Source organism: Sinocyclocheilus anshuiensis, unplaced genomic scaffold (genome assembly GCF_001515605.1).
Source record: "Sinocyclocheilus anshuiensis isolate Anshui unplaced genomic scaffold, SAMN03320099.WGS_v1.1 scaffold3390, whole genome shotgun sequence".
Taxonomy (NCBI): domain Eukaryota; kingdom Metazoa; phylum Chordata; class Actinopteri; order Cypriniformes; family Cyprinidae; genus Sinocyclocheilus; species Sinocyclocheilus anshuiensis.
Window position 1 is genome coordinate 179,974 of NW_015541090.1, and position 8,252 is coordinate 188,225.

The following is an 8,252-nucleotide window of genomic DNA, read 5'->3' on the forward strand; positions in this document are numbered from 1 at the left end:
ATTAATGCATAATGCATTATAAAAAAAACGTATAATATGTTGTATCATCTCATGAATATTCATAACAACAGTTTTAATATATTATAATATTTACTTATTTGTGGTTATAGCTTTTAAGAGTATGATGATTTATAACAATGAAAATATGGCACCCCCTTTTACAATGGATTATATTTCTCATATAGATATAATGTATTATAAGTCTCATATCTTGCCTTTTTTCTTATGCTACTTTACTTAAAGCGTTCAAATACCACTTATAAGTAGCAGTAATAATAATAATAATAATAATAATAATAATAAACATTTCTCTCAAACAGGCATAAGATCAGATATCAGATCAGATGAATGTGTAATATGACACATCTTCATAGAAAGTGTTACCGAGTTTTCTTATAATTGCATCTAAATGCCTTTTAACGAAACTTAAATATGATTGTTAATTTTATAATGCATTATAATGCTGATTTGGGTTAATAAAGAAATTTACTGGCAGAGTAGAAGCTATACCATAGACTTGTGTCTATGAAATATAATTCAAATTATTTATTCAAGTTAACCATAACTTAAGCCTTAGACCTAAACATCCCCAAAGGGAAGTTATGTCAAACTAAATGGAGACCATTTTTTCCCAGAATGGTAGCCAAGTAAATTCATGCAGTGTTTCTTAGAATTATGTGATGAAAAAAAGTCAAGCTGTCTGAAACAATAAACAAGCAAAAGCCACAAGCAAGCATCTGACAGAATAATTATTATTCCTGCTAAAAATGAAAAAGTTTATATTTTATTTATTAAAAAGATTTATTAAACATTTATTAAAACTGCTTATTTGCATCATGTTGGATTGACTCACATAATGTTTAACAGAATTACATTCTTAGTTTGAGTTATATATTGCATTTTCTATTAAATCTACAGAAGCACAGATTCATTTTTTATATTGTACCCAATTTATTGTTTCTCTGTCTCTCTAACTCTCTTGATATCATCTGTTTTGATTTTCACACAAACAGTTCTAATTAACATATGCAGTGGCTTCCTACATTGTGTTTATTAATATAGCATGTGTGAAGACTTTTACACTTACATATTTAGTTTACACTTACTTGAGGACTTCAAAGAAAATTATAGATAAAGGGCAACTGGCTTACATTTAAATACATTATACAGTACATTGCAAATCCCTATCAAAGGAATACTGTCATAAACATGAGCACAATAAATCAAGTTCCTCCGATTTTCAGTCAGCATTTCTACGTATTTTGGCTCTTGGTGCAACACTGTAAGGGTGTTTAAATTGGATTGCTAATGTGGCGGCTTTAGCATGCTTCATCCTTAAATGTTTTTGCTAGGCTGCTTGTCCTGATCTGAAGGAGCAGAGGGAGGTGGTTAGCGCTCAACCACAGCTCACTGCCTCTCAGTCCTCTAGAGGGACTCTGCTTGGCAGACGGTGTGGAAAAGCCTGCCAGTGCCATTCCCAAACATTAATGATCCCCCCGTTCACCCCCTCCATTGCCTGTCTTGCCTCTGGGCTCTCAGGAGGAGACAACAGAGGCTATCTTTACCGAATTTACTGTACTAACATCAAGGACATTCAGCACTGAGAGCGATTCAACATGACCAGTTGTGATCCGTAAATCTCATGCATACAAGATATAATTTAGTAATAGGCTAAATTATGTGAATCACTGGTTTCTAACACATGGGTCAAAACAGACTATAGAAAACTGATACATTCAGTTTTGTGTTTATTTACTTTGGGGGAAAAAATTCAGCATTTCAGTTGTGCAGTTGTCTGTTTGGCCCATTTTTAATATATATATTTTAAAATAAATTATATATTCTAAATATAAATTAAAATAAAAAATGTTTTAATGTATTCATATTATCTAGATTTATTTTTTCAACATGTTCAGAGGTTTCAGAACATATTCAGATATTTATTAGAAAAAAATGACAAATGATGTTACATTTACTGTATACTGTACATTTGGTTTCATTATGACCTGAATTTTAAACGTTTTAAACATAAATGTCTGACGATGTGGACAATACAATTTAATGATCTTCTTTCTCTAACAGCATATTAGTGATTTTTTTTATATTTATGTTATACAAATTGATATTACACTTGAATATATTTATATTAAAATATAAACAAATATATTTTCTTATATGTGTCGTCTATATGAAGTGTTATTGTCTAATGACAGGTTGTTTTCGGGGTGTGAGTGTGTTAATTCATTTTTTTTTATAAAATAATGAGAAAAATTTTAAAAAAAGTTTAATTTGTGTTCATAATTTTAATAATTTCTTGTGAATTTTAAAGTGGAACTGTTGCTATTTTAAAAACGTGTGACATGTTTTGTCTTATGAATCAGTGAACCGTGTTTTCATGAAAACAGTGGCACTAATGCCAAATCCACTTCATGACTGAGAAGCCACCATGCAAGTCAGATTCAGGACACTATTGGTGGTGCGTGTGTGACGCCATCTACACCTCCTGGTTTTGTGGTGAATGCATGGATAAGAGGCGAGCTGGACTGGGCTGTTTTTTAGACTATCTCGAACTCTGCTAGGATTAGTTTGGGTCTGGAGTCTGAAGGAAAAGCGTCGTTATCGGGAGCGCGAGTCCTCGCATCACAGGAGCGGTGAGACATAGCTTCAGCAGCGGGCGCGGAATGCTCAGCGACTGACCAGACGCTGTTTGTCTTTATTTTACATCTTCTTTGGCGACGACAGAGCAAAAGAAACTGAGGACATCCGCCTCGGTGGATATCTGATATGGCGGGTTCAAGCACGCTCGATGTGTTTGTGGGAATTGTTCTAGTTTTACACGCTTTGGGAAGTGTTTTCCAGATCACCAGAGGAGAATTAACGGCGGAAGGTGAGTGCTCGTGGACTCCAGGATACGCTGCATTGATGACAGGAGTTTGTTTTGGCGATAGGGATGTGGAAAATCAGGTATTCACACCATGACCTGAGCCTATGTCTATTCGTCATGTATACCTTGTAAAATGAAAATACTGAATGCATTTTCATAAGAAGTTGATACAGTAGCCTACTTTTTTCCATCTCATCTGAAAGCGCAGAAAATCTGACAAGTCTGTGCATAGGCTATTCTTTTATTTCTCACTCATGGGAACTTTGAGGTTTTCTATTCGTATTAATAGCCTATTAATATTAATGCTGAATTGATTTTTAATAATGCAACGAATAAGCTAATATGGGTTGAGCGTGTGGTTTTGCTGTGCTGTTTGTATGCCAGAGGCGATGTTTATCAGCAGCTGTTTTCAAGCGGTATGTGAACGTATTATCGCTTCTCGCAGAAAGACTATGAGTGGGAAAATCTTGTACCTTCAGCTTCTTTTATGTGGAGCAGGATTGTTTTCGTTGACTTTGCCTTAAAGCACATAACCTGTTCATCACTGGAGCAGCTATTGGGTTTCTAATCGCCTTCTACTGTGTCGTTTCACACTGCGCAAGGTTATTTAACGTGAGACACAGGAGGCTTCAACAGACTGTGTACTGAAACTGTTATTCGCCATGTACACATTTTAAGAGGAAAGTAGGCCTACACTGGAGTAGGCTAATTTACTCTTCCTCGAGTCATAAATTCCAAAGTGTTTCCATGTTTCGACCCATCCGACTTGCGCTCATTGTGTCCGATTTATAACCTGCCTTTGTCTGTCTGTCTGGGTCTCTCTCTGTACAGATCTCGTATAGAGATACTATTTGACCGATTTCGCAAGAGTAAGAAAGCTGCAGTTCTGAATATCAGCACGATTTTTAGAATAATAGCACAATATAGCAGGTGAGATACCACTTTAAAGGAATAGTTCCCCCGAAAATGAAAATTTGCTTTTAGTTTACTCAACCTCAAGCCATCTGACTTTATTTTTCTTCAGTAGAGCAATAAAGATTTTTTTTTTAGCTGAAACCATAGTCCTTGGTGATTCATAAATTTAAAGTCAGCAGCTGTCAGTTTTTGAGAATTACCAAAAAAAAAAGCATATCAAGGAACACAAAAATTGATACCCCTGGCCCCTGACAACTGAAGTCTTATGAAGCGAAACGATTGGTCTGTGCAAGAAACTGAATTATTTACAATATTATTACCGTTATTCCATAGCCTCAGGCAAACATGGAAGTCTGATTTGTGCAAAATGTCTCTTTTGGACAATTTGTTTCTGGTTCAAATAACTGATTCACCAGCTTGTTTAGGTAGTCACGTAATGAGGTAACGTAGGGCCTGTAGGCAATTATTAAAGCACCCAATAATGATGTGAAACATGGATGTTGTAGATGTCTAATGCATATAACGTTAATAAACTAGTCTTTATTAGTTCACCACCTTTTCACATAATGCGAAACCAAAAAACCTAATTTCACCTCTTCATTCAAGTGCTCGGTTATCACAGGCTCATCAGATCTTCAGTCTGAGTCTGAACTGTTTACTCAGTTCAGTGTACTGTTGGAGTAAGTGGAGTGCTGAATGAGTTGGCAAAATCCAGCATCATAGCATCTTACATGCTGGTATTTTGGCTCATTTAGAGTCGGAGTGACTGTCAGGCACATCCGAAAGTGAGTTTAGATTGAGTAACTTGTAGATCTGTGCTGTTCGTTCCACGGGCATAAGCTGTTTCAGATGGTTCAGTCTGATTTGGTAAACTGGTTCATCTAGTTCACTACAAAGAACCATTTAGTTTGCAAACCGGACATCACTCTGGACCGTTTGCCTGAGGCTATGGATTATAGGTAATTATACAGATAATAATGTTCAGTTTCTTGCACAGACCGATCGTTTAACTTCATAAGACCTTAAAGGGATAGTTCACCCAAAAATGAAAATTTGATGTTTATCTGCTTACCCCCAGGGCATCCAAGATGTAGGTGACTTTGTTTCTTCAGTAGAACACAAACGGAGATTTTTAACTCAACCCGTTGCAGTCTGTCAGTCGTATAATGTAAGTGGATGGGAATCACGGCTTTGAGAGTTATAAAACATACACAAGCAAAACCAAATTAAACCCTGCAGCTCGTGGCGATACATTGATGTGTAAAGACAAAACGATCGGTCTGTGCAAGAAACTGAACAGTATTTATATCGGTTTTTTAATCTCTGATTTTCACCGCAATTTCTGAACTGTCCTGCGGGTGAGGCGTCTTCTTCTTGCTTTACGGCGGATCACAGACTTATAAGTGCATTACCGCCACCTATCTCTAAGAGATAGGTGGCGGTAATGCCCTTATAAGTCTGCGATCTGCCGTAAAGCAAGAAGAAGAAGACGCCTCACGCATAGGCTGAAGAATAAGATGCGAATGCGCTCAGGACAGTTCAGACATTGCGGTGAAAATCAGAGGTAAAAAACGATATAAATACTGTTCAGTTTCTTGCACAGACCGATCGTTTTGTGTCTTTACACATCAATGTATCGTCACGAGCCGCAGGGTTTAATTTGGTTTTGTTTGTGTATATTTTATGACTCTCAAAGCCGTGATTCCCATCCACTTACATTATACGACTGACAGACTGCAACGGTTCGAGTTAAAAATCTTCATTTGTGTTCTACTGAAGAAACAAAGTCACCTACATCTTGGATGCTCTGGGGGTAAGCAGATAAACATCAAATTTTCATTTTGGGGTGAACTATCCCTTTAATATATCATCAGCAGCCAAGGGTATTAATTTTGTGTTCTTGATATTCTTTTTTTATTCTCAAACCCGGTAGCCACTGACTTGCGTTTTATCTCCAATAATCACTCCAATGTTTTTATTTTAAAAAGTCACCTACATCTTGGATGGCTTGAGGGTCAGTAAATGAATGGCAAATTTTTATTTTTGGGTGAGCTATCCCTTCAATACAACAGTTCTATAAATAAAAGCTAATACAGAGTAGATTTATTCATATATTTTTCTCTTTGTGAACAAAATTCTTTCCAAATGAAGCCTAAAAATTTGCCGTGTCAATGAGCAGCTCAAACACTGGAACAGAACATTGCAGCGGCAGCAAATTTCTATTCGTCTCAATCCGTCTGTTATCATTTCGCACTAACTCAACTCCAGGTTTGTAAGAGAAACCCTGCTCAAAGCAATGAACTCTTTTCACAGACTGTGATGACACGTTTCAGTGGTCATTAACATTGTAAATCCTGCCAATTTTTTTATACTTTCATTTCTAAAAAATGTATGTACATTTATTAGACTATACGTTAAGGGATAATGTACATCCAGCCGGTTGTTAATCCGCTTCGCGTCGGGGATCTGATCACCCTGTGGGGGTTTATTCTGATATAACAACCGGCTGGATGTACATTATCCCGCTTATTACACGGCTAAAAATATTTGTTTTTATCATATATGTTGAAATTAATGCTGAAGTCTTCCATTGTAACACGCGGTGGTTAAGTGTTTTCAGTCACAAGATGGCTCCGCAGACAGTCAACGATAGCGGAGTGACTCGTTAAGCATATAAGTAGTACCAGTCAAGATAACTCGTAGTACCCGGATGAGCGGTGTGTTATTCAATTTGGCGGTTGTTATCTGGGAATAACATACCGCTGGATGGCGCGATTGACCAATCAGAATCAAGTATTCCACAGAGCCGTGTAATAATTTGTATTATATTACCTTTGCATCAAATTACAAAACACTATTAACGACGTTAGTTAGTGACGGTAAATTTGAATCGTTCTCTCTCTCTCTGACTGCTCCTATCAATCCCTCGCTTTTTTTCCTCTTTTTGAAAGTCATGAAAGCACTATTGTGGATTTTTTTCTTTTGCTATTTGACCAAATGGGAATGGATTATTTTAATAATATTTTACTTTATTTTTAATAATATTCAGGTGCTCTTTACAAATTAACTTGTAGACAACAAATGAAATCAAAATTGATGATTCTTGTTTTTTTATGGAATATTGCCGTGTTTATTATGCCGGTGTGAGGGCTGGGCAATAATCCTTCCCTTCTAGCAACCCGTAACTCACATCAGATCGCAGCAATTACCAAACGACGACAATCCAATGATCCAGTCAATTCCCAATGGTCAAAATAAAGCCCTGCCGTACATTTTTCTTGTTTGAGAAATCATTTCACTCAGATAAACATCACAGTAAGGGATAAAAGACTATCACAATTTCCATTTCATGCCGACATTAATCACTCACCTTTCGTGGTTTGTTTTATGCAAAATAATTTTTGTTGTTAAATACCATTCTTAAATAAGAAATGCAAATAATATGAAAAATTAAATAAATGAAAATAAATGTTATTATTGATATGTAATATTTTTCTAGCTTGAATGCGTGATATGTCAAAACATTGAATGCCCAACTTGGAAGTAGGGGATTTCCAAGTGCACTTGAAGGCAGCATGATGTAGAAATCAGCACTCAGGCCGCTTAGCCAATCAAACCGGAACTAACTGCTGTGGAAAGGGTGTTGCACCATTGGTTTAATGTTCTTGTTTTTTATAAAGTATTCAAAATTCTGAAACAGAAACGGAACTCTGTGACCTAGTTTGTAGCCTACTTTACTGGCCTTGGCAGGATGGAATCTGCATGTGAGTTTTGGACAAAAAAAACAAAAACATTGCCGCATATGTCTCTTACATGTGTACGTTGAGTATGGATGTGTGTGTTTTTGCATAATAGCTGATCTTGTATTTCTTGTGATAGAGTAAAACAACAAAGTAGGCCAAGGGTTCTAAAGCATTACATAAGCCACACAATGGTGATTCACATATAAGATTGTGATAATCATGACTTTCCTGCCTCATGCAGATACAGATCCTGAGACTGAGCAAGTGGTAAACGTGTTCAGACCATTCTGAATACCAAAACACAGTTCAAGTTGGTAGATAAAAACAAAGTCAACCCTCACAATGATTTTCAGTTCTTCCTCTAATACTAGATATTTGTTATATATCAATTGAGCATCATGCATTTAGTCAGAACATTTATTTGGGTTAAGATACAGTGGTTTAAAGGGAACAAAGGCTTATTGCTGGTTCTTTAATAAGCAAAAAGTGAAGAAAGACTTTACTCAACAAGAAGGCTTTATGAATTATAGTTCATATTTATTAAAAGGAGTATGTCGCCAGTCTGCTATAGATGATTCAGGAAAAGCAGCTCTGAAACTGCAGAGATGTAGAAAAGGATAGATGGTGAGAATGTGGGGCCCCCACAATTCTTAAGTAGTTCATCCAATGGGTTGGGTTTAGGTTTGTATTCAGTCTGTCTTTGTCACCCC